General features: G+C 45.7%; 1 protein-coding gene across 2 annotated transcripts in view; it reads right to left on the bottom strand.

Annotated features, from left to right (window-relative positions):
• Positions 1-25,144, bottom strand: part of RAB3C (RAB3C, member RAS oncogene family) — a 455,623-nt gene that overhangs the window by 19,648 nt on the left and 410,831 nt on the right. The window lies entirely within an intron of this gene.

Genomic DNA, 25,144 nt, shown 5'->3' with positions numbered 1-25,144 from the left:
TTATGGAGGCCTGACATTTGCTATCACTCTGGCACAGTAATATAAATGAGAAGTTTTCCATGCTTTTGTTTCAGTGATGATATTGCTTCAAGGTCAACAATATTCAACACATTTTGAAAGCCTATCAGCATTCATCTCTATTTCCCTTCTATTTGACATACTAAATAAGCATGAGCGAATTTTGCGGATCTCGCGTTCGCGAATTTTGCGGATTTGCGGATTCGCAATCCGCAAAATCCGCGAATTCCCGCGAATTTGCGGATTTTCTTTTTTTTGTGTTCGCCCGTGTTTCTGCCAGTTCGCGAGGGTTTTTCACAATTTCGCAATTTGCGAACTTACCTGTCGGGTCGCAAGTTTTGCGAACTTGTTGTTTCTACGTGTCCAGCCTGTTTGGGACACTCTTCTTCATCACTGCCACTCTCTGTCACCACTGCCACTCTCTGACTACTCATGCCACCCTCTGGCCCACCCATGCCACCCTCTGTTTCATCACCACACCCTCTGGTTGTCCAGTGTACATTATTTTCGGCAAAGCAAAGCACACCTTCCCTGCCTCAAGTGACCTGAATTAATTTGGGGCTGATTAATGTGTCACAGAATATTTTTTTAGCTGGCACCTGCTTCCTTAGTGCGCCCTGATTAGTGATCTTTTGCACTTGCTAAGTGCTTTCATTGTTGCAAAATTAGTTACAACACCTGCCCTGCCCCAACTGACAATAATGAATTAGGGGCTGATTAATGGATTTTAACTTCCAGCCTGGCTCCTGCTTGTCTCCCTTAGCTGTAATTCAGGACCTTTGTGGCATATGTGTAACTATTCTGAGGTTCAGAGCAGGGTCACATAATAGTTTCAACTGGCAACTGAACTCTGGAGGGGCCCCTCAGGAAGCACTAGAGGAAATGGCTACTAATGATGAGCCTGAACTTTTGAACCTGGTAAGTAGTTACTTTCAGTTTTGCTAAGATCGTATTTCTGCAATTTTGCACTTATTCGCGGGGCGCGAACTCACGCGAACTCACGCGAACAGTGCGAGCAGTGCGAGCAAAATCCGCTGCTCGCGGATTTGCGGATTTTGCGGGAGATTCGCGAATCTCGCGGATTGCGGATTTCCCGAAAATCCGCAAAATCCGCGAGCGGAACGGATTTTCCGCCCATGCCTAATACTAAATCAGCGGCGGGCACTCCATTAGAGCGGAGGAGCGCCAACCCCCACCACCCGCAAATAGAATGATATTAAAATGGGTTTTAAATCCATTTTATTATTGTTTTATTGTAATCCCCCTGTACCCGCCCCTATGACTCTGAGGAGTCTTGAGGCGGGGTCCATGGGATGACACTGTGGTGGAGGAGTGGTAGTGCACTCCCTTCTCTGCGTAAGATGGTTTGGCCGGTCGTCTTAGGCTGGCCAAACCCTAACCAATGAGGGTTTGGTGCCAGTACCAATATGCGTTGCTGAGTCTGGCAAAAGTAGGCGCAGCCTACCAGTCTACCTGGGAGTGCAAAGTCCCAGCGCCAGGCCAATCCGGACACTGCTTTCATGCAGCATCAGGATTGGTTGCAGTGCATTCTGGGATCTTGTGCCCAGAAGACAGAAGAGCGCGATGCAGTGGATGGCGGTAGCGATCAGGTGAGTCATTTTTATGTGTTTGGTATTATTATGTCCCCTGACCATCCCCCCCTTGACATTTTAAGCACCTTTCTGCTTACCAAGGCTACAGCAACAGGACATTTTAATGGTCCCTGTAGTGAAATCGTGAATAAATATTGTATAAACACAAAATGTACGGAAATAATTTTCCTAGTTATGGACTTTTTCTTTATTACCTTTCAGAAAAAAGCTACTTGTATGCTTCCTATTCGAAATAGTCTTTGCTACATAGGCTCATTTTAAAACACCTATGATATATGCCCAGTTCCAATATATTAAAAAGCCCCCAATGTTATGTTGTATCATTTGATACATTGTTATGCTACATATATTCTGTGCTTGTGTAGTGCAAAGAGTTGCCTTAGGGGTTAATGTTAACAGTGGGCAGAGAAATCCGCTCTGCCCGCGGAGATTTGCCATCTTCGCGTTTCGCAGTGTAAGCAACTCTCTGCACACTCCGCAGCGGAGTTGACCAGCCTCTGCATCCATCCCCCCCCTATTAAGAATTAATTAAAACGACATTAAAGGTTAACGAGAAAAGACATCCCTGGGCTGCCGTCCTCCTCTTCCTCGCCATCTCAGGGTGATCACGCCACAGTGAAGGTAAGTCTTTTTTCTTTAACCTCTAATGTTGTTTTAATTAATTCTTAATAGGGGGGTTGGAGGCAGGTGGCGGAGCGGAGCGGAGTTCCACAGTTTGTCTCTGACTCCTTGGACCTCCGCGTAGTCCGGCTCCGCCTGCTCCGCCCAGGATTAGTTAATTGCACTTGTATGATTAATGAAAACAAATCATAGCAAAAGTCAATTTTAGTTAATGGCCCAAGATAAAACTTAAAGGTAAAAAAAAGAAGGTTCTCTAATTTCTTACAAAAAAGATATCCTGCCAAGGCTCACAAAAATAAAGGTTTTTATCACCAACGAACCCTCTGAGAAGAATTGACTGGCCTCCTGGCTTGTCTTCCTAAAAATGCTGTACGAGAATCAGCTGTGCTTCAGTATTTTGAGTTCACTGTTGTGTAGGTAGTACATGGAAGGCATTATTAACATGGACTGCACCAGTGTTTCCCAAACTGTGTGGCAGAAGCCGATTTTTGGTAGGTTGTGAAGTTCCCGATCTATGTTTAAACAATAGTAAAAATGATGAGCCCTGTCCGAGCACCACTGCAAAGGTGCTGAACAAAGTCCTTAAGTCCACTTTTAAAACAAACCTTTGAAAGTATTACCAAACAAGACTCTGGGTGACCTTCCAGAATTTGTTGCGGCTGATGTTTTACTACACAAAGCCATTTCAACAGAGAATGAGCTCACTATATGTGATCATCCTCAACCATACCACTTGTGTATGACTTTAACACATTAATTGAGAAATATGGATGAGGCCTAATGGCTACAGCTGCTGATTCTGGATGTGGGGACTAGGTAGGAGTATCAGCGGTGGCTCACCATCCTCGGATTCTGTGCAAATCCCTTAATCACCTATGCTTACAATAAAATGAATCTGACCCAATCCCCCATCATGCACAGCCTTTGGCCAGTTGTAGCATGGGGTTGGTTGACAATAAATTATCGGTCGGCCTCAATTTGCTGGTTTACCCTGCTGAAGGAGACCAGGCTTCCAGAAAAGTTTCTAAGTCTGAAGAAAGAGGGCTTCACCGAGACCAAGGCTGATCAATGTCAATGCCTTAATGGGCACGGACTCCCAACTTTGCCTGCTCAGAGCTTTCCAGCCCTCGTCGACAACTGCACCAACACCCAACTCTTCAGTGACCAACCATCATTGAGTCTCGCATCAGACACAGCTTGCAGCTTGCCCCACAGTCAACTTGCCAATGACCACTTTTTCTCCATAAACGTTTCTAAGTCCAAAGGTAAACTTACTGCCAGGATGAACATGGTTCTTGTATCCAGCCGGGGCTCCATTGTAGTCAGCCTTTAAAGTTTGAGTTTGACCAAGACTAGCGAGACCAGATAACTGCGATTAGCGCTTTGTGACAGTATTTTTTCATTCAAACATTTAACAATTCATATCTGTGGCTCTACTTATTGCATTTGTATGTCATTTGATTTTTTATAATATTCCCTATTTTTCTATGCTTTTCAAAATTGAGTACAATATAAATACTTTACACATTACCTCTAAGATAAGCCTGACTGCTTTGTGCCATGTTCCCCAATGGTTAAGCCAAGGTGTATTTAGAGACTTTAGTGGTTTACCCTCATATGGATTGTCATTATTATTTGAGGTGAGTTATCACCCCCCTCAACTAGAACTCCAGTTTCTTATACTCTACATTAGGGAGATGTGATGGCAGCAAAGACAGCTCCACTGCACACCTAGAAAGCAGCAGAGTAGGTTTTTCGAACCAGGAATGAAACATCAAACTATAAACAGATAACTGTATTAGTTGGAAGCTGACCTCCACACAACATCTTTGAACAAGCATTGGCTAATCAACAACATTTTGTTAGGGGAAGTTTTTGTAAATGTGCATGTCTGTGTATTTCTGCCCCCATCTGTCCTGGAAAGAAAACTGCATAAGAAAGTAATACCCTGGAATAAAACAATATATGGGTTGGGAGGAGGGACCCTTTGACAAACAGACTGAGTTAATGGAGGTAAGCTGTACACTCACAGAAGAGCGCTGTGCCAAGAATTCAAAAGATAATAATTGTGTAGTAAGCAGTTAATTTAACACCTTAAGAGCGTCGAACGTTCAGCGCCCAGTGCTGAACGTTCGACGAACGAATGCTGGCCCATCGGCCAACGGTCGTGCGCAGCACTGGGGAGATAGTGCTCGCGACGACCGTTGGCCGACGGCAGCACTTAAGGTGTTAAATGGCATGCACAGTAAAATGTAGAATAGTATATAATTTCTTGAAATACCATCCAAAGGGATCATCACCTGAGATAATGTGAACTAACAACGGAAAAATTTTTGTATTGTTGACGAAATTTGTGTAGTGGCACTTTGGTCCTCATAAATTGTGAATGAAACAGGATGTTCATTAATTGCTATTAGTAGGTCGCTGAAGATTGGACCAGGGATGTCCCCTCACTGTACCACTGCAGGTAACACTAATACTTGTGGAGGCATGTTGACTTGTGCATGGCTAAACATTCCAAGTCATTTTTGTATTTTGAGAAGTTTGAAAAGAAAGCACATGTGTGGGAGACAGCACGGCAGATGTGAAGAGGTAAGCTGATTACGAGTGGCAAGTAGGAAACAATATGTGAAACTGTGAAGGTGGAAGCAAGTAAAATATGGGTAGATGAGTTTAAAGGCTCCCTGACCTCATATTCCTCTTTAAGGAAACACAATTAGTGGCCACTTGTATTGCGAAGTGGTGGGGCAGGGGGATGGGAACACAAACAACAACAAAAAAGAATTATAAATAAAGAAAATTGGACTCACCTGATCTGATGGGCGTCGCCTTACTCCAGATCCTCGCGTCCTTGTCGAGTGCCTGCTGCACACTACGCAGGCTCCCAGCTCCCAATCCTAGCACTGTTAACATGCTAGGTATATTATCCCCAGGATGTGAACCACACTGGGATTGGTCTGAGCGCCTAGGTTCCATGCTCGAACATAGATTAGGAGCATCTGGTGGTTTCTCCACCCAGCTCTACAACACAGCTCCGGCGGAGATAGTCCAAGTGCGCATGACGGTTTGGCCAGCCCTCTCTTCCAAACCGTCATGTGCACTTGGCAGTGCCCACCACTCCCTCCTCCTCCCGAGTGCTGCAGCATCAGTGTGAGTGCTGTTATTTTGAAGCAACAACAGCAGTGATAAAACAAAGTGAAAAAGCTAATAGTTTTGGCCAATAGTCTGTTTAGATTTTAATGCCTGCCAACATTCTACATTTTTCTAAAATAAGACCATTTCAAGTTTTTTATTTTATTTTGACCTGCTTATGTAACTTGGCATCTAAACTGGTGCACATTGCTTCAGGAGTATAGGAAATGTTTCAAAAACAATATGGAAGTTTCTGAAAGGTAATTGAGAAGTGTTCAGAAAGAAGGGATGGCTAGATATAATTAAATAATACTATATGGCTGTGAGAGCAGCGCCCTGATTAGAGGGAGCGGTCTCACTCGGCGCTCCACAGTGCCCTGGACGCCTGCACAGACTCTAAAGACAGCTGGGTTATAGATGGTTAAAGTGCACATGTGTTGGTGGCCGTCTCAAGACGGCCGTACAAAAAGACATGCACACTTTAAACATAAGTGCAAACACCCTCCTCCCTGCTGCTGTCACCCCACAACGACCCCGCCCCCGTCCTGACTCGTGGCTTGGGACGGGGATGAAACATAAAATGGTAATCAGGGCTGTGCTGGCCGTTGGGGGCACCAGGCGTTTCCCCGGTAGGCCGCTAGGGCGGAGGCCAGTTTTAGGCCCTGGGGGGCTCTTTTTGTTATGGGGGCTGGCAATATGGTAACAAAATCGGCCTAAATCGGCCGGTTCACACAGCTCGGCAGCACAGCCTCCTCACCCCAGGGGGACCGGCTGGTTTTGGATCCCAGTCCGGCCCTGATGGTAATACATTACCATTTTATTTTTCAAGGGGTTCTGGGGGGAATTTTAAGTGGGGCGACGCTCCTCCGCTCCAATGTATACTGGGCATGCAATGGTGAACCACGACTGAAAGGGGCTGCGACAAAGCACACACTCTTGCGCTTTGCCTTTTTACTTTTAGAAAGAATAGATGACTTGAGCTCCTAGGCAGCAAGAGCTGTCAGTATCCACACCTAAAAACTGTCAGCCACACCTACCGGTACAACACTGAGTTTGGTACCACCCGAGCTGTGCTCACCTGCCCCGAATGGATTCAACAACTCACCAGACATCAGCAAAGGACGAAGAAGCATGCTAGAGTGGAACAAGACAAGAGGGAACAATTGGTGGCGCTTAAAACTACCTGAATTAATAAAGAAACTTTCTTTGGAAACATGTTTCTTATATGACCGAGCAAACCCAAGGAGGTGACGGACAAAGCACTGAAACTTTTCAGACACTCACCCCAGTCACAGATCTGGGTTGAATGCATCATCGTTCTTTAGCTCACTTCACCATCCTCTGGTGACGCAGTGTGTCTGCAGAAGCACCATTCTGCCTAGTTTAACCTAGGGCTGAGATTAATATAGTGTGATTGCTTCTTGTCAAGGGGTTATTGTGTTAAGGTCCTGCCTTGATACTCTATTCTCTATGAAGAAGCACATTAAGTTCTATTCTGCGCGCAACTTGCCAATAGTCCAGCCATCCGTCTTAATATCCAGCAGCTTGCGTTGTCTGGAGAGCAATAGTGTTTTTTTTCTGGATTTTAGTACCACTCCTATTAATGAAATATTGAATAAATGGAGGGGTCGGGTGTAAACGTGGGCTCTGGACAGTCACTTTCAATTAAAATCCACTGCTACTGTTACAGACTGCGCAGAAAACGATCCGAGGGGGAGTCAAATATTTCATTAAAGCCGGAAGATCTATGGGGCATATTATCAAGGGGGTTTATCTCCGCTTTTTTGGCTTTAAAAGCCAAGAAAGCGGAGATAAAATTATCTCCCTATTACCAAGCTGTCGCTAACACCAGTTAGTGACAGCTAATAGGAGATAGCGACCATCTTGGGCCCCGCTTTGCATGTCAGTGATATTTATCACTAATGACATGCAAAGTGGGCGTGCCAAGATGTTAGCGACTGGAAACAGTCCCTAACATCGCTATCTCCTATTACCAACTTTTGGAGATATTCGCGCTAAGCGTGAATATCTCCAAAAGCTAACACCTGCCCTGAGCAGTTCTTAGCCATGTTATCCAATGGGAGGTGGATAACATGGCTAAGAGCATTTGCTCGATAATGCATGAATATCGCTGACTTTTCAGCGATATTCATGCATTGCGGCCGTTTTTTATCGCATTTGCGATAAACCTTGCTAATAGCAAGGTTTATCTGCGATAAAAATTGCCGATGTGCGGCGATAATTTTTGTCTCTAAACAAGTTAGAGACAAAAATTATCGCTAGTTGTTGGTAATATACCCCCTCGTTCTATTTTACAGAATATGTATGCAGCACAAAAATTTGCAGCGCAATCAACAGAGCACAAAAATAGCAAGTGCTAAATGCACTAGAGGTATTGCACGTGTAATAGAGGGCGGAAGCACGTGCAGGGACTGACGTAAGAACGGTCTGCAGATGTGGGAAGGGGCACCAATGAGTGAGCCCGCCCTGAGCGCAGCGCTGCTGCGGATTTCTTTCAATCTTTGAGGGGCTACTAGGCGTTTGACCCGACACACCCCTGCCATATGTTGCAACTGCTAATGCTCTCGCTTTATAGCAGGTAATCATATGCCTAATAGGGCGGCATCCAAGTTTACAGGAAAACCGGAGCACATCCTCACATACTTTATTCATTTTAAGCTGGGCATTCTGCATTTTCTGGACCCAGGAACCATTACTAGAAAATGAATGCCCAAATAACAAAAGAAATTAACCTTTGTGATGGGTGTGCCCTCCAAAAATAGGACGTAACCTTCTGGGGAGTTTCCCCACAAGACATTATAAATGTCATGGATTTATTAATCTTTAGTTACTTGGAATCCAGCAAAGGTATCCATTAATCACAGTAGCCCGCAGGCGGCCCTAGAAAACAGGACCATGTCATCCGCCTACAGGAGAACAGGAAGCTGGCGGCCAGCAACGGCTGGTGCATTGGCCTACGAGGACCGAAGAGCATCATCTACACCATTTATAACAAGCATTTGCAATGCAATAGGTCTCGCATTAGGAAAGTTTGAGCTATTGGTATTGTAAATGACACATTTTTTAAAATTATGTGTTGGTTTTGAAAATAGCAAAATTAATAGCTTTGTCATTTACAATGCCAATAGTTTTAACTTTCGCAAATGTGACACCTATAGCATTTGTAATGCAATATGTGTTTTATTTACGTGACTTAGATGTATTGATATTACAAATAACAATGGCTTTTATTTTTTTATAAATAATACTTTAATAAAAGTTATTGTAATTTATAGAGGCAATAGCTTAAACTTTTGTAAATAACTTTTGTGAAGATTATGTTCAGTATATTTTATTGTGACCAAAATCCATGAACAGTAGTGAAATATTAACATCTTTTCGTGACATTTGTAATAAAGCTTGAAACATTGAGAGAACATATTTGAACCAGTTGTTGTTGCATGGTTGCACAGATTGATGCTGTGGTGGTGCTGAGTGATGTGGTGGCGACGAGTGATGGTGTGGCGTTTAGTGATGCTGTGGTAGCGCATAGTGATGTTGTGGTGCCCCTCAGTGATGCTGTGGTGGTGCTGAGTGATGCTGTGGTCATGCAATAGATAGATTGAGTGAGTGTGACAGATAGATAGAGTGAGGGCGATAGATCGGTAGAAGGAGGGCTATAGATAGATAGATAGATAGATAGATAGATAGATAGATAGATAGATAGATAGATAGATAGATAGATAGATAGATAGATAGAGTGAGGGCGATAGAAAGATAGAGTGAGGGTGATAGATAGATGAGTGAGGGCGATATATAGATAGACAGATAAATAGAGTGAGGGCGATCGATAGATATAGTGAGGGCGATAGATAGATATAGTGAGGGAGATAGATAGATAGATAGATAGATAGATAGATAGATAGATAGATAGATAGATAGATAGACAGACAGACAGACAGACAGACAGACAGACAGACAGACAGACGACAGACAGACAGACAGACAGATAGACAGATAGATAGATAGATAGATAGATAGATAGATAGATAGATAGATAGATAGATAGATAGATAGATAGATAGATAGATAGAGGGGCAATAGAGGGGGGGCCATATTTAGATAGATAGAGTGAGGGCAATAGATAGATAGAGTGAGGGCAATAGATAGATAGAGTGAGGGCGATAGATAGATAGAGTGAGGGCGATAGATAGGGTGAGGGCGATAGAGAGCGTGAGGGCGATAGATAGCGTGAGGGCGATAGTAGATAGAGTGAGGGGGATAGATAGATAGAGTGAGGGCGATAGATAGAGTGAGAGCAATAGATAGAGTGAGAGCGATAGAGTGAGGCGATAGAAAGATAGAGTGAGGGCGATAGATAGATAGATAGATAGATAGATAGATAGATAGATAGATAGATAGATAGATAGATAGATAGAGAAAGATAGATAGATAGAGTGAGGGTGATAGATAGATCGATAGAGTGAGGGCGATAGATAGATAGATAGATAGATAGATAGATAGATAGATAGATAGATAGATAGATAGATAGATAGATAGATAGATAGATAGAGGGGCGATAGAGGGGGGGCCATATATAGATAGATAGAGTGAGGGCAATAGATAGATAGAGTGAGGGCAATAGAAAGATAGAGTGAGGGCGATAGATAGATAGAGTGAGGGCGATAGATAGGGTGAGGGCGATAGAGAGCGTGAGGGCGATAGATAGCGTGAGGGCGATAGTAGATAGAGTGAGGGGGATAGATAGATAGAGTGAGGGCGATAGATAGAGTGAGAGCGATAGATACAGTGAGAGCGATAGAGTGAGGCGATAGAAAGATAGAGTGAGGGCGATAGATAGATAGATAGATAGATAGATAGATAGATAGATAGATAGATAGAGAAAGATAGATAGATAGAGTGAGGGTGATAGATAGATAGATAGATAGAGTGAGGGTGATAGATAGATTTAGGGCGATAGATAGATAGAGTGAGGGCAATAGATAGAGTGAGGGTGATAGATAGATAGAGTGAGGGCGACAGATAGATAGAGTGAGGGCGACAGATAGAGTGAGGGCGATAGATAGATAGAGTGAGGGCGATAGATAGATCGAGTGAGGGCGACAGATAGATAGAGTGAGGTGGACTCATGGTGGACGTGGTGGTGGTGGTGGACGTGGTGGACGTGGTGGTGGTGGACGCGGTGGTGGTGGATGTGGTGGTGGTGGACGTGGTGGTGGTGGACTTGGTGGTGGTGGATGTGGTGGTAATGGTGGACTTAGTGGTGGTGGATATGGTGTTGGTGGTGGTGGTGGTGGATGTGGTGGTGGTGGACACAGTGGTGGTGGACGCGGTGGTGGTGGATGTGGTGGTGGTGGACATGGTGGTGGTGGACATGGTGGTGGTGGACGTGGTGGTGGTGGTGGTGGATGTGGTAGTGGTGGATGTGGTGGTGGTGGACGTGGTGATGGATATGGTGGTGGTGATGGACATGGTGGTGGTGATGGACGTGGTGGTGGTGGATGTGGTGGTGGTGGACGTGAAGGTGGACAGGGTGGTGGTGGACATGGTGGTGGTGGATGTGGTGGTGGACGTGGTGGTGGTGGATGTAGTGGTGGTGGATGTAGTGGTGGTGGATGTAGTGGTGGTGGAAGTGGTGGTGGTGGACATGGTGGTGGTGGATGTGGTGGTGGTGGTCATGGTGGTGGTGGACATTGTGGTGGTGGATGTGGTGTTGGTGGAAGTGGTGGTGGTTGATGTGGTGGTGGTGGTGGATGCAGTGGTGGTGGACGCGGTGTCGGTGGATGTGGTGGTGGTGGTCATGGTGGTGGTGGACATTGTGGTGGTGGATGTGGTGTTGGTGGACGTGGTGGTGGTGGATGTGGTGGTGTTGGTGGTGGATCTGGTGGTGTTGGTGGTGGACATGGTGGTGGTGGTGGTGGATGTGGTGGTGGTGGTGGACGTGGTGGTGGTGTACATGGTGTTGGTGGATGTGGTGGTGGTGGACGTGGTGGTGGTGGGCGTAGTGGTTGATGTGGTGGTGGACGTGGAAGTGGACGTGGTGGTGGAGGTAGACGTGGTGGCGGTGAAACAGGTAGTAGCCTCATGGTGGACGTGGTGGTGGCCATGGTGGTGGTGGTGGATGTGGTGCTGGTGGTGGATGTGGTAATGGTGGATGTTGTGGTGGTGGTGGATGTGGTGGTGGATGTGGTGGTGGTGGTGGATGTGGTGGTGGATGTTGTGGTGGTGGTGGAGGTAGATGTGGTGGCGGTGAACCTGGTAGTAGCCTTGTGGTGGACGTGGTGGTGGCCATGGTGGTGAATGTGGTGCTGGTGGTGGATGTGGTGGTGGATGTGGTGGTGGTGGTGGATGTTGTGGTGGTGGTAGTGGGTGTGGTGGTGGTGGACGTGGTGATGGTGGGCATGGTGGTGGTGGACTTAGTGGTGGTGGATGTGGTGGTGGTGGATGTGGTGGTGGGTGTGGTGGTGGTGGCATGGTGGTGGTGGACATGGTGGTGGACGTAGTGGTGGTGGTGGATGTGGTGGTTGACCTGGTGGTGGTGGACGTGGTGGTTGTGGACATGGTGGTGATGAGCGTGGTGGTGAGGGACGTGGTGCTGATGGACGTGGTGGTGTTGGACGTGGTGGTGGACATGGTGGTGGATGTGTTGGACATGGTGGTGGTGGCCGTAGTGGTGGTGGATGTGGTGGTGGATATGGTGGTGGACGTGGGGGTGGTGGTGGCTGTGGTGGTGGTGGACGTGGGAGTGGTGGACATGGTGGTGGTGGACATGGTGGTTGTGGACATGGTGGTGATGGAGGTGGTGGTGATGGACTGGTGGTGATAGACGTGGTGGTGGTGGACATGTTGGTAGTGGACGTGGTGGTGGTAGTGGTGGTGGACGTGGTGGTGGTGGTGGACGTAGTGGTGGTGGACGTAGTAGCAGTGGACGTAGTGGTGGTGGATGTGGTGGTGGTGGATGTGGTGGTAAATAATTAAATGAATAGGAGATGTACACAAAGAATGTTGCAAACTGAATTCCTGTACATTTATTTTTTTTAAGTGCTTGGATCTGTGTTTTACAGTGTACTTTTTACAACAAGATTCTCATAAATTACTAGAGCGCATAAAAACCCAATTTTCCCCATCTTAAAAAAACTGAGTTTTTTTCAACATATTTCTTCGAGTACAAAAGTTCAAACATAAAACAAAAACCTTAGTTGCGTTCTGTTCTTTGACATCTAACCATATCGTACCTTCCAAAACGATTCTGCTAGCAGGATCGCTCAGTGTGTTAAATGAAATGCTCACTGCTGAGCAGTGGAGCCATCCCTAAACATAATTTTGATTCTTGACTGCGAGCCTGTGAAAGGGGAGGCGAAGAAGTGAGCATGGGGAGAGAAAGATATCAGAGGAGAAATTATGAGAGGAGAGTTCATGAGACCTGGACCGAAAAGATTTATAGAGAGTTTGAGCTATTGGCATTGCTAAATATTGCAACACCAATTGCAACAAAAGTCTATAAATTGTAGGCCAACATTTTTTTTATTTTTTTTGTAGCAATGGTGTCATTCTGCGCTTTAGATGAATATGTTCAAAAGTAAAGTGCGCCATACTGCGATTGCAACAATAGTTAATTGTGGATACGTTAACAATTGATGGGTGCACTGATGGCTGGTGGTGTGTGCCTGGTGAAAGCGTGCACTTAGGTATGGTGGTGTGTGCTTGGTGGAAGCGCGCACTGACGGCCGATGGTGTTTGTACCCGGTGAAAGCATGCCCTGACGGCTAGTGGTGTTTGTGCCCAGGGAAAGCGTGCAATGACGATTGATGGTGTCTGTGCCTGGTGAAAGTGTGCACTGACGGTGTGGTTGTGTGTGCCTGGTGAAAGTGTGCACTGACGGCTGGTGGTGTTTGTGCCCAGTGAAAGCGTGCACTGACGACTGATGGTGTCTGTGCCTGATGAAAGTGTGCACTAACGGCTGGTTGTGTGTGCCTGGTGAAAGCGTACACTGACGCTGTTGGTGTGTGTGTGCCTGGTGAAAGCATGCACTGACGGCTGGTGGTGTGTGTGTGCCTAGTGAAAGCGTGCACTGACGGCTGGTGGTGTTTGTGCCCGGTGAAAGCATGCACTGATGGCTGGTGGTGTTTGTGCCTGGTGAAAGAGTGCACTAACGACTGATGGTGTCTGTGCCTGGTGAAAGTGTACACTGACGGTGTGGTTGTGTGTGCCTGGTGAAAGTGTGCACTAACGGCTGGTGGTACTGGTGCCCGGTGAAAGTGTGCACTTACGACTGATGGTGTCTGTGCCTGGTGAAAGCGTGCACTGACGGCTGGTTGTGTGTGCCTGGTGTGCACCACTCCCCACAAACATAAGGATCTGTAAATTACATATAGAATTAAGATCTTCCGTCAACAGAAGATCATATTTGTGGATCAAAGTGTTTAAAACCTTTCCATACACGCACCCACACATCTGTCTAGCCGGGTGGCTACATCTTTAGAAAGTAAAATCACCGGCCCATACAATTGGACAGGAAGGGAAAGATAGCAATAAGAACACATCTAGGTCCACTTCCAGATCATTCGTAACATCACAGTTGGTGTAATCAAACGCATTATTCTAAAATTTAATTAGCATAAGAGCAATTCCCGCTGTAATAACAATAGCATAAATCGATAATAAGGAGAAGATGGGACAGATCTATAGATAGATAGATAGATAGATAGATAGATAGATAGATAGATAGATAGAGAAAGATAGATAGATAGAGTGAGGGTGATAGATAGATAGATAGATAGAGTGAGGGCAATAGATAGATAGATAGATAGATAGATAGATAGATAGATAGATAGATAGATAGATAGATAGATAGATAGATAGATAGATAGATAGATAGATAGATAGATAGATAGATAGATAGATAGATAGATAGAGGGGCGATAGAGGGGGGGCCATATATAGATAGATAGAGTGAGGGCAATAGATAGATAGAGTGAGGGTAATAGATAGATAGAGTGAGGGCGATAGATAGATAGAGTGAGGGCGATAGATAGGGTGAGGGCGATAGAGAGCGTGAGGGCGATAGATAGCGTGAGGGCGATAGTAGATAGAGTGAGGGGGATAGATAGATAGAGTGAGGGCGATAGATAGAGTGAGAGCGATAGATACAGTGAGAGCGATAGAGTGAGGCGATAGAAAGATAGAGTGAGGGCGATAGATAGATAGATAGATAGATAGATAGATAGATAGATAGATAGATAGATAGATAGATAGATAGATAGATAGATAGATAGATAGATAGATAGATAGAGTGAGGGTGATAGATAGATAGAGTGAGGGCAATAGATAGAGTGAGGGTGATAGATAGATAGAGTGAGGGCGACAGATAGATAGAGTGAGGGCGACAGATAGAGTGAGGGCGATAGATAGATAGAGTGAGGGCGATAGATAGATCGAGTGAGGGCGACAGATAGATAGAGTGAGGTGGCCTCATGGTGGACGTGGTGGTGGTGGTGGACGTGGTGGTGGTGGACGCGGTGGTGGTGGATGTGGTGGTGGTGGACGTGGTGGTGGTGGACTTGGTGGTGGTGGATGTGGTGGTAATGGTGGACGTAGTGGTGGTGGATATGGTGTTGGTGGTGGTGGTGGTGGATGTGGTGGTGGTGGACACAGTGGTGGTGGACGCGGTGGTGGTGGATGTGGTGGTGGTGGACATGGTGGTGGTGGACATGGTGGTGGTGGACGTGGTGGTGGTGGTGGTGGATGTGGTAGTGGTGGATGTGGTGGTGGTGGACGTGGTGATGGATATGGTGGTGGTGATGGACATGGTGGTGGTGATGGACGTGGTGGTGGTGGATGTGGTGGTGGTGGACGTGAAGGTGGACAGGGTGGTGGTGGACATGGTGGTGGTGGATGTGGTGGTGGACGTGGTGGTGGTGGATGTAGTGGTGGTGGATGTAGTGGTGGTGGATGTAATGGTGGTGGAAGTGGTGGTGGTGGACATGGTGGTGGTGGATGTGGTGGTGGTGGTCATGGTGGTGGTGGACGTTGTGGTGGTGGATGTGGTGTTGGTGGAAGTGGTGGTGGTTGATGTGGTGGTGGTGGTGGATGCAGTGGTGGTGGACGCGGTGTCGGTGGATGTGGTGGTGGTGGTCATGGTGGTGGTGGACATTGTGGTGGTGGATGTGGTGTTGGTGGACGTGGTGGTGGTGGATGTGGTGGTGTTGGTGGTGGATCTGGTGGTGTTGGTGGTGGACATGGTGGTGGTGGTGGTGGATGTGGTGGTGGTGGTGGACGTGGTGGTGGTGTACATGGTGTTGGTGGATGTGGTGGTGGTGGAAGTGGTGGTGGTGGGCGTAGTGGTTGATGTGGTGGTGGACGTGGAAGTGGACGTGGTGGTGGAGGTAGACGTGGTGGCGGTGAAACAGGTAGTAGCCTCATGGTGGACGTGGTGGTGGCCATGGTGGTGGTGGTGGATGTGGTGCTGGTGGTGGATGTGGTAATGGTGGATGTTGTGGTGGTGGTGGATGTGGTGGTGGATGTGGTGGTGGTGGTGGATGTGGTGGTGGATGTTGTGGTGGAGGTAGATGTGGTGGCGGTGAACCTGGTAGTAGCCTTGTGGTAGACGTGGTGGTGGCCATGGTGGTGGTGGTGAATGTGGTGCTGGTGGTGGATGTGGTGGTGGATGTTGTGGTGGTGGTGGATGTTGTGGTGGTGGTAGTGGGTGTGGTGGTGGTGGACGTGGTGATGGTGGGCATGGTGGTGGTGGACGTAGTGGTGGTGGATGTGGTGGTGGTGGATGTGGTGGTGGGTGTGGTGGTGGTGGCATGGTGGTGGTGGACATGGTGGTGGACGTAGTGGTGGTGGTGGATGTGGTGGTTGACCTGGTGGTGGTGGACGTGGTGGTTGTGGACATGGTGGTGATGAGCGTGGTGGTGAGGGACGTGGTGCTGATGGACGTGGTGGTGTTGGACGTGGTGGTGGACATGGTGGTGGATGTGTTGGACATGGTGGTGGTGGCCGTAGTGGTGGTGGATGTGGTGGTGGATATGGTGGTGGACGTGGGGGTGGTGGTGGCTGTGGTGGTGGTGGACGTGGGAGTGGTGGACATGGTGGTGGTGGACATGGTGGTTGTGTACATGGTGGTGATGGAGGTGGTGGTGATGGACTGGTGGTGATAGACGTGGTGGTGGTGGACATGTTGGTAGTGGACGTGGTGGTGGTAGTGGTGGTGGACGTGGTGGTGGTGGTGGACGTAGTGGTGGTGGACGTAGTGGCAGTGGACGTAGTGGTGGTGGATGTGGTGGTGGTGGATGTGGTGGTAAATAATTAAATGAATAGGAGATGTACACAAAGAATGTTGCAAACTGAATTCCTGTACATTTATTTTTTTTAAGTGCTTGGATCTGTGTTTTACAGTGTACTTTTTACAACAAGATTCTCATAAATTACTAGAGCGCATAAAAACCCAATTTTCCCCATCTTAAAAAAACTGAGTTTTTTTCAACATATTTCTTCGAGTACAAAAGTTCAAACATAAAACAAAAACCTTAGTTGCGTTCTGTTCTTTGACATCTAACCATATCGTACCTTCCAAAACGATTCTGCTAGCAGGATCGCTCAGTGTGTTAAATGAAATGCTCACTGCTGAGCAGTGGAGCCATCCCTAAACATAATTTTGATTCTTGACTGCGAGCCTGTGAAAGGGGAGGCGAAGAAGTGAGCATGGGGAGAGAAAGATATCAGAGGAGAAATTATGAGAGGAGAGTTCATGAGACCTGGACCGAAAAGATTTATAGAGAGTTTGAGCTATTGGCATTGCTAAATATTGCAACACCAATTGCAACAAAAGTCTATAAATTGTAGGCCAACATTTTTTTTATTTTTTTTGTAGCAATGGTGTCATTCTGCGCTTTAGATGAATATGTTCAAAAGTAAAGTGCGCCATACTGCGATTGCAACAATAGTTAATTGTGGATACGTTAACAATTGATGGGTGCACTGATGGCTGGTGGTGTGTGCCTGGTGAAAGCGTGCACTTAGGTCTGGTGGTGTGTGCTTGGTGGAAGCGCGCACTGACGGCCGATGGTGTTTGTACCCGGTGAAAGCATGCCCTGACGGCTAGTGGTGTTTGTGCCCGGTGAAAGCGTGCACTGACGATTGATGGTGTCTGTGCCTGGTGAAAGTGTGCACTGACGGTGTGGTTGTGTGTGCCTGGTGAAAGTGTGCACTGACGGCTGGTGGTGTTTGTGCCCAGTGAAAGCGTGCACTGACGACTGATGGTGTCTGTGCCTGATGAAAGTGTGCACTAACGGCTGGTTGTGTGTGCCTGGTGAAAGCGTGCACTGACGCTGTTGGTGTGTGTGTGCCTGGTGAAAGCATGCACTGACGGCTGGTGGTGTGTGTGTGCCTAGTGAAAGCGTGCACTGACGGCTGGTGGTGTTTGTGCCCGGTGAAAGCATGCACTGATGGCTGGTGGTGTTTGTGCCTGGTGAAAGAGTGCACTAACGACTGATGGTGTCTGTGCCTGGTGAAAGTGTACACTGACGGTGTGGTTGTGTGTGCCTGGTGAAAGTGTGCACTAACGGCTGGTGGTACTGGTGCCCGGTGAAAGTGTGCACTTACGACTGATGGTGTCTGTGCCTGGTGAAAGCGTGCACTGACGGCTGGTTGTGTGTGCCTGGTGTGCACAACTCCCCACAAACATAAGGATCTGTAAATTACATATAGAATTAAGATCTTCCGTCAACAGAAGATCATATTTGTGGATCAAAGTGTTTAAAACCTTTCCATACACGCACCCACACATCTGTCTAGCCGGGTGGCTACATCTTTAGAAAGTAAAATCACCGGCCCATACAATTGGACAGGAAGGGAAAGATAGCAATAAGAACACATCTAGGTTCACTTCCAGATCATTCGTAACATCACAGTTGGTGTAATCAAACGCATTATTCTAAAATTTAATTAGCATAAGAGCAATTCCCGCTGTAATAACAATAGCATAAATCGATAATAAGGAGAAGATGGGACAGATCTTCTAATAGTATCAGCAAGCGAATTTGAAATTAACGTTTGTACCCCACTTTTAGCGCAACCTGCAGGTGAGGTTATTGCCGCAGTAAATAGGGAGGAAATACCTTCAACATGCAGCAGATGCACCTGCCATGTTTACTGAATACAAATTATGTGAGTACTAGAAATAATATGAAGCCAGTCTGGGGCAGTTAACTTATTCTGGAGCGTCAAGATATTCCATAACCCATTAGAGCCAGATTGAACTGAAGGGGTGGTTGGACCAGACAAACTAGAGTTCCTTATCAACGCCCTGTTGCCAAGTGGAGGGCAAGTACATAGAATGGGAGCATTAGAATCCACTGGAGGTCAATTTGTGTGACAGGAAAATAAACCAATAAGGGAAAAAAGGTCATTGAAACCCAAAGGATAAGGAGTGACCACTACATCTGAAAGTCAATCTACTACCTGCAAGTCATTGAATGCATTTTACCTGTGGGAGAGAGAATAAGGGAAAAGGGATGGTTATCGGCAATGAGGGTGGGAAGGTCAAAGGATCAATAGCCAGAACCAGCAGGACCCTGACGTGGGTAACAATAGAACAAGAAACCAAGGATAAAAAGACCACCATTGGAGAAGTCAGGCGAGGACTTATGCAGAATCTCCCCTGCAAACCTGGGATGCTAAAATAAATAATGACGCAATCCACATCAAATGATTTGCCAGTCCGTCCAAGCCTGGAAGAGGTTAGGCTGGGCCACCCCTCTTGTATCCGAAGGTACCAAATGGTGTAACAAGATAGTCAAAAATTCATTTAATAACAAGCACTGGTAAAGCCAATAGGTTTGGTATTGGCTGCCAGCCTTTTGACAATTCTTGTTTTGCCTTGTCAAGGTTTTTCCAAAACTTTTGTTTAGGAAGCTGCCAAGCACCTCCTTAAATCTAAAACACAAACAAAAAAATGACTAATGTTTTTCTGGTCTCAAAAAATACTTATTGCCATGGTACACCTGGCGCTGAAGGGAAGTACATTGTGTATTGATATCCTCCTTGTGAAAGGGCAGTATGCCATAACTCAAAGTGAAGTCAGTGAATGTCTGAAAAATGCAAAAACAAGGACAATTGGAGAAATGGCAAGAAAGAAAGAGAGCAAAAAAGAAAGTAGGAAGGAAATATGGAAAGAGGACAGAAAAGAAGAAAAGGAAAGAAGACAAAAAAAAGTTAAGAAGACAAAAAAGAAAGAAGGAAACATAAATAAAGAAGGAAAGAATGTAAGAAAGATGGCAAAATCGAAAGAAAGAAGGAAAGGAAAAGAAAAGGCAAATACAGAAATATGGAAATAAAGAAGGAAAGAAGGTAAAAAGAATAGGAAGACAAAAGAACAAAGGGAAAAAATAAAGAAAGAAAGAAAGAATTATTATTATTATTATTATTATTATTAAGGCTTTTATATCGCGCTCTATTACTAAAAAAATAGTATCCTGGCGCGTTGAAGGCAGAGCAGACTAGGTGGGCTTAAGTATCTAGGAATACAGGGTGTGGGGAGGTTTAGGCTATAATATTAAAAAGATGGGTTTTTAGACTCTTCTTAAAAGAGCAAAGGGTCGGAGCAGTTTTTAAATGAAGAGGTAAAGTATTCCAAGAATTCGCTGCTCTCACTGAAATCGATTGACCGCCAAGTCTGCAAAATTTGAATTTGGGGACAGTTATTAGGCACAAATTGGCCGAGCGCAAAGGGCGATTGGGAATGTACAGGGAAAACCTATTTCTCAAGTAGACAGGCCCAGTGTGATGAATGGCTCGATACGCCAGCACTAGGATTTTAAACAAAATCCTGTGGGCAACAGGAAGCCAGTGCAATGCACGGAGAAGAGGTCGAGCGCTAGAACGCCTTGGGACGTTGAACAGGAGTCTGGCCGCGGCGTTCTGAATAACCTGAAGGCGATGAATCAGGTAAGCCGGTAGGCCAGAGAACAGTCCATTGGCGTAGTCTAACCGAGAAAGTATCAATGCCCGAATAACAGTCTCTTTAGCTTCTTTTGGTAATAGAGGGAAAAACCTGCGCACAGTTTTTAAGGTGAAAAAACAGACTCCAGTGACTTTGTTTATATGGTCTTCAAACTTAAGATTTTTACCGAACCAAACCCCCAAATTCTTCACTGGGCCTGACGCAGCTTTTGGAGGGGGTAGGTCGGTAGGCCAAAGACGGTCACTAAAGTCCTCAGGGAAAGAGCCATATAGCAAGATCTCGGATTTGCTTTCGTTACATTTTAACTGGGCATTGGCTAACCATTGGAAGACAGAAGATAGGCAAAGTTGGGCCGCCGACGTATCTAGGTTGTCTTTGGGCCAGGTAAACAACAATTGCGTATCGTCGGCGTACGCCATAATTTTTGCCCCTAACTGTTCAGCCAAGTAGATCAGAGGGGTAAGATAAATATTGAAAAGCAAAGGGCTTAACATAGACCCCTGAGGGACACCAGTAGAAAGCAATTTAGGAGTGGAAGCAAAGGGGGGCAACCAAACTTGTTGCGTGCGGTTGTTTAAAAAAGAGGTCAACCAATCAAATACGGAGCCAGTAATACCTATATCGGCTAGTCTGGAGAGTAGAAGAGAGTGGGGCACCGTATCGAAGGCGGCAGAGAGGTCCAATAAAATCAGAGCCGCTGAGAGAAAGAAAGGAAAGAAGGAGAGAAGAAAATTAAAAAGTATTAAATGCAAAAAAGAAAGAAAGGAGAGAAAGGAAAGGAATAAGGAAAGAAGGCAAAAAAGAGAAGAAAAGGGAAAAGGCAACGAAGGCATGAGGAAAGAAGGAATAAGGTAAAAAGAATTACGGAAAGAAAAAAATGAAAGCAGGAACGAAAAAAAGGATAGAAAAGGGAAAGAAGGCAAGAAAGAAAGAAAAGAATGAAAGACTAAGGGAAGGAGGAATCAAGGAAAGAATTAAAGAAAAAATTGAAAAGGGAAAGAAAGCAAAAATGAAAGAAAAGAAGAAAGTAAAGATGAAATGAAGGAAGAGAAAAGAAAAAGCGAAGGAAAGAAAAAAGAACAGAGAAAAGTAAAGAAGTAAAAAAACTAGGAAAGAATCAAAGAAAGAAAGAAAAAAGGATAGAAGAAAAGAAAATGGAAAGAAGGCAAAAAGAAAGAAAAGAAGCAAGAAAAAAGGAAAGAAAAAGGGAATAATAGAAAAAAACGAATTGGACTGTCTTTGTGTCACTCCCATTTTGCTTCCGCCCACTACTTATTTATTTTATTTATTTTGAAAGTTTTATATAGCGCGAACAAGATCTTTGCAGATAACAGAGCACTTTACAAAGGTATCAATGAGTGGTAGGGTGGGTACACGGGGGAGCATAGTTAGGAAGGTAAGGTGAGGTAAGGTAAGGTCAATGCAAGTAGTACAAATAGGGGGATCAGGAACAGTCAAGAAGGTCAAAAATACAAGTAAAACACATGTGCATAGGAATCAAACAAATAGTACAAAACGACGCAAAGTCTTAAAAGCTCAAGAGTAGTAGTTCAAGTGTATTTAGCCATGAGGATAGCTTTAACTTCTTTTACAAAAAGAAGAGTGGAGGAGATGAGTCTGGTTTCAGGAGGGAGTGAGTTCCAGATCCTAGGCGCCATTCCTGAGAAGGAGCGTTTGTAAGTTTTTTCCTTTCGGAATCTTCGAGGCTTCAACAGAAGATTGTTTGTACTTCTGGTGGTTCTGGACCCGCCGGATATTGTCAACTTCTGAGTGAGGTAGCCGGGTGATTTCAAGTGAATAGCCTTGTGCGTCATGCAGGCAATTTTCAGCTGTATTTTGGCTTCAAAAGGTAGCCAGTTCAGGGATTTAAAGTCAGGGGAGATATGTGAGTGTTTTTTAGATCCAGTGATGAGTCTCGCTGCCGCATTTAGTGAAGCTCTTAGGGGTGCTGTTGTAGTTAGGGGGAGACCACAGAGGGCGATGCTGCCGTAGTCTATGCGAGGGATGACTAGTGCTTGTACTGCAGTTTGGAAGTCCTTGGCTGGGAGGAAGGGTTTAAGTTTCCTCAAGGTATTTATTTGGAAGTTCGCTCCCTTAGTTGCCTTGTTGATATGCTGCTGCATGTTGAGATTTGCGTCAAGTGTTATGCCCAGAGATTTTGCTGAGTCCACGATGGTCGGTTGGACATTGAGTGCAATTAGGTGCTTAAGCCAGGTTTGAGTGGTGGAGATTTTCGCGGGAGGAGAGATTAGAAGGAACTCAGTTTTCATAGCATTGAGTTTGAGTTCAGACGCATAATGTCTTTGGGGGATTGTAGTTTGAGATATAGTTGCGTGTCATCGGTGTACATGTGAAAGTGAACATTGGATGTTTGTAACAAGGTGGTGAGAGGTTCCATAACTAGGTTGAACAGGGTAGGGGATAGGCAGGATCCTTGGGGGACACCTAACGAAACAGGTATTGGAGCGGACATCAGGTTGTTGCTCTTGAATTTTTGAGATCGGTTGTGTAGAAAGGAGGTGAACCACTGAAGAACAGTCCCAGAGAGACCCATTCTTGTTTTTAGGAGTTCGAGTAAGCTCTCATGTTTCACAGTGTCGAATGCTGAAGAGAGATCAAGAAGGATGAGGAGGCATGTATCATTTTGATCTAAAATTTGGAGGGCGTCGTCAATTATGTGAGTCATAGCAGTTTCGGTGCTGTGCCCTGCTCGGAAGCCTGATTGATGAGGGTTGAGGAGATCAAACTATTCTATGTGCTTTGTCAGTTGTAGTTGAACGCATTTTTCCAACAATTTGGCGAGAGTAGGAATGTTGGTAATCGGACGGTAATTGTTTAGATCAGTGGGGTCGGCTGTTGGTTTCTTTAGTAAAGGTGTAACTTGTCCAACTTTGAGGGAGTCAGGGATGGTTCCTTGTTGAAGTGAGCTATTGATAATTTTAGTCCAGAGTGGGAGGAGCAAAGGGGTGAAGTCCTTTACAGCGTTAGCAGGAAGAGGGTCAGTGAGGTGATTGGATGGTTTCAGGGTGCTGAGTAGTCTGCCAATTTCTTCTTCAGAGTAAGTGTCAAAGGATGACCATGTCGCATTGTTTTTTGGTTTATTGGGCGTTATGTGGTGGGGTTTGGAGTAAAGGCTTGCGTCAATGAGGAGATCGCTCCTTATGTTGTCAGTTTTTTGGTTAAAGAAAGCAGAGAAATCTTCACAGGATGGTGCATTGCCCCACATGTCGATTGCTTGTGGTTGTTCCTTGGATTGTGATCGGATTAGCTCGAACAGTTTTCTTGGCCTGTTTTTTGCTTGGTCGAGCTGGAGTCTGAAGAACTCTGATTTTGAGCGTTTTATTTTCCTGAAGTATGCATTTCTCTTTTCCTTCAGAATTTTTAGGTGCAATGCCGACGGAACAGATCTCCAGGTGCGCTCTGCCATTCGCATAGCCCGTCTGTCTTCATTGAGACTCCCGTCGTACCACGGGTTGGATATCTTGGTGGAGACTCTTTTCAGTTGCATTGGCGCCGCCTCATTGATTATTGAGGTCATAGTGTTGAGATAGTGGTCAGTTAAATACTGGACGTCCGTAAAGTCGGTAGGGGGGAGTAGGAGATTGCAGCTGTTAGGGAGTAAAGAGTTTGGATTGAGTTTCTTTAGGTCTCTTTTCCAAACTTTGGGCTTGGAGGATTGGACCGGGATAAGTTTAACTTTTTCCTTGATGAAGAATGTGACAATATGGTGATCTGACCAGTCACAAGGTTGGATTGAATCAAGTTGAGTATTGCCTTCTTTGGAGATGATAAGGTCGAGGATAGAGCCTTTGTCATGGGTCGGGCTGTTGCAGATTTGGATGAGGTCAGAGGCGTTAAGGAAATTTTTGAGGCTATTAATCACTGCATCACTGTAATCATTCCAGTGAAGATTGTAATCTCCAAGGTAAATTTGTGTGTTTTGCCGTCCTGAGTTGATTGCGATTGTGTCCATGAGTTGTTGGGAAAAGGTGAGGTTGTCTCCAGGTGGGTGGTAGATGATGTGCAGTGAACATACAGGTTTGTTTTCAGTGATGACATCAAGGCAGAGGTATTCACAGGAGGTAAGAGAAGGGGCGGTGACTTTATTAATTGAGAGGTTGCTCTTGTAGATGCATGCGATTCCACCACCTGTCTTGATAGGCTTGTCAAGTCTAGTGATGCAGTAGTTGGGAGGGACTAGGATACCCATGATAGGAGTAGAAGATTCGGTTAACCATGTTTCAGTTAGGATGGCTAGGTCAAGGTTCAAATAAAAAATGATGAGATCAGCGACCTCCAATGAGTGTCTTTAGGCCGATCTACAGTTGAGAAGTGTGCATTTGAGTCTGGGGGTGCAGAGGGAGGAGGAGGGATCTAGAGAGAGGGGGACTTTTGTGAGGTTGTTGGGAACGGAGCCTCTGTTGTTATGCGTGGGGTGTCTGAGAGGGTTAGAGAGAATCGTGGGAATGGACAGGTATTTGGTGGATACGCTGTCTTGACGAGCCGGGGCATATGTGCGGAGAAAGGTGTGCATGTCATGGTCCATGCACAGCATGCAATACACAATATGCAACCTACCTGAGGTAGGTCATTTTGTTATCCACTACAATTTTGAATTTTTGCAAACCAACCTATTGGCACAAAGGTCGGTTTGTAAAATACCACACTGGTCACAAAACACTGTGACAAGTATTGTGCGACAGGTGCTTTGTACATCTGGCCCATTGAGTACTGAGGCAGAAAAAAGCAATGGGCACTTGTCTACAAATCTGAA

The sequence above is a fragment of the Lissotriton vulgaris genome, chromosome 3_1 (genome assembly GCF_964263255.1).
Source record: "Lissotriton vulgaris chromosome 3_1, aLisVul1.2, whole genome shotgun sequence".
NCBI lineage: Eukaryota > Metazoa > Chordata > Amphibia > Caudata > Salamandridae > Lissotriton > Lissotriton vulgaris.
This window is presented reverse-complemented; position numbering and strand designations above follow the sequence as displayed.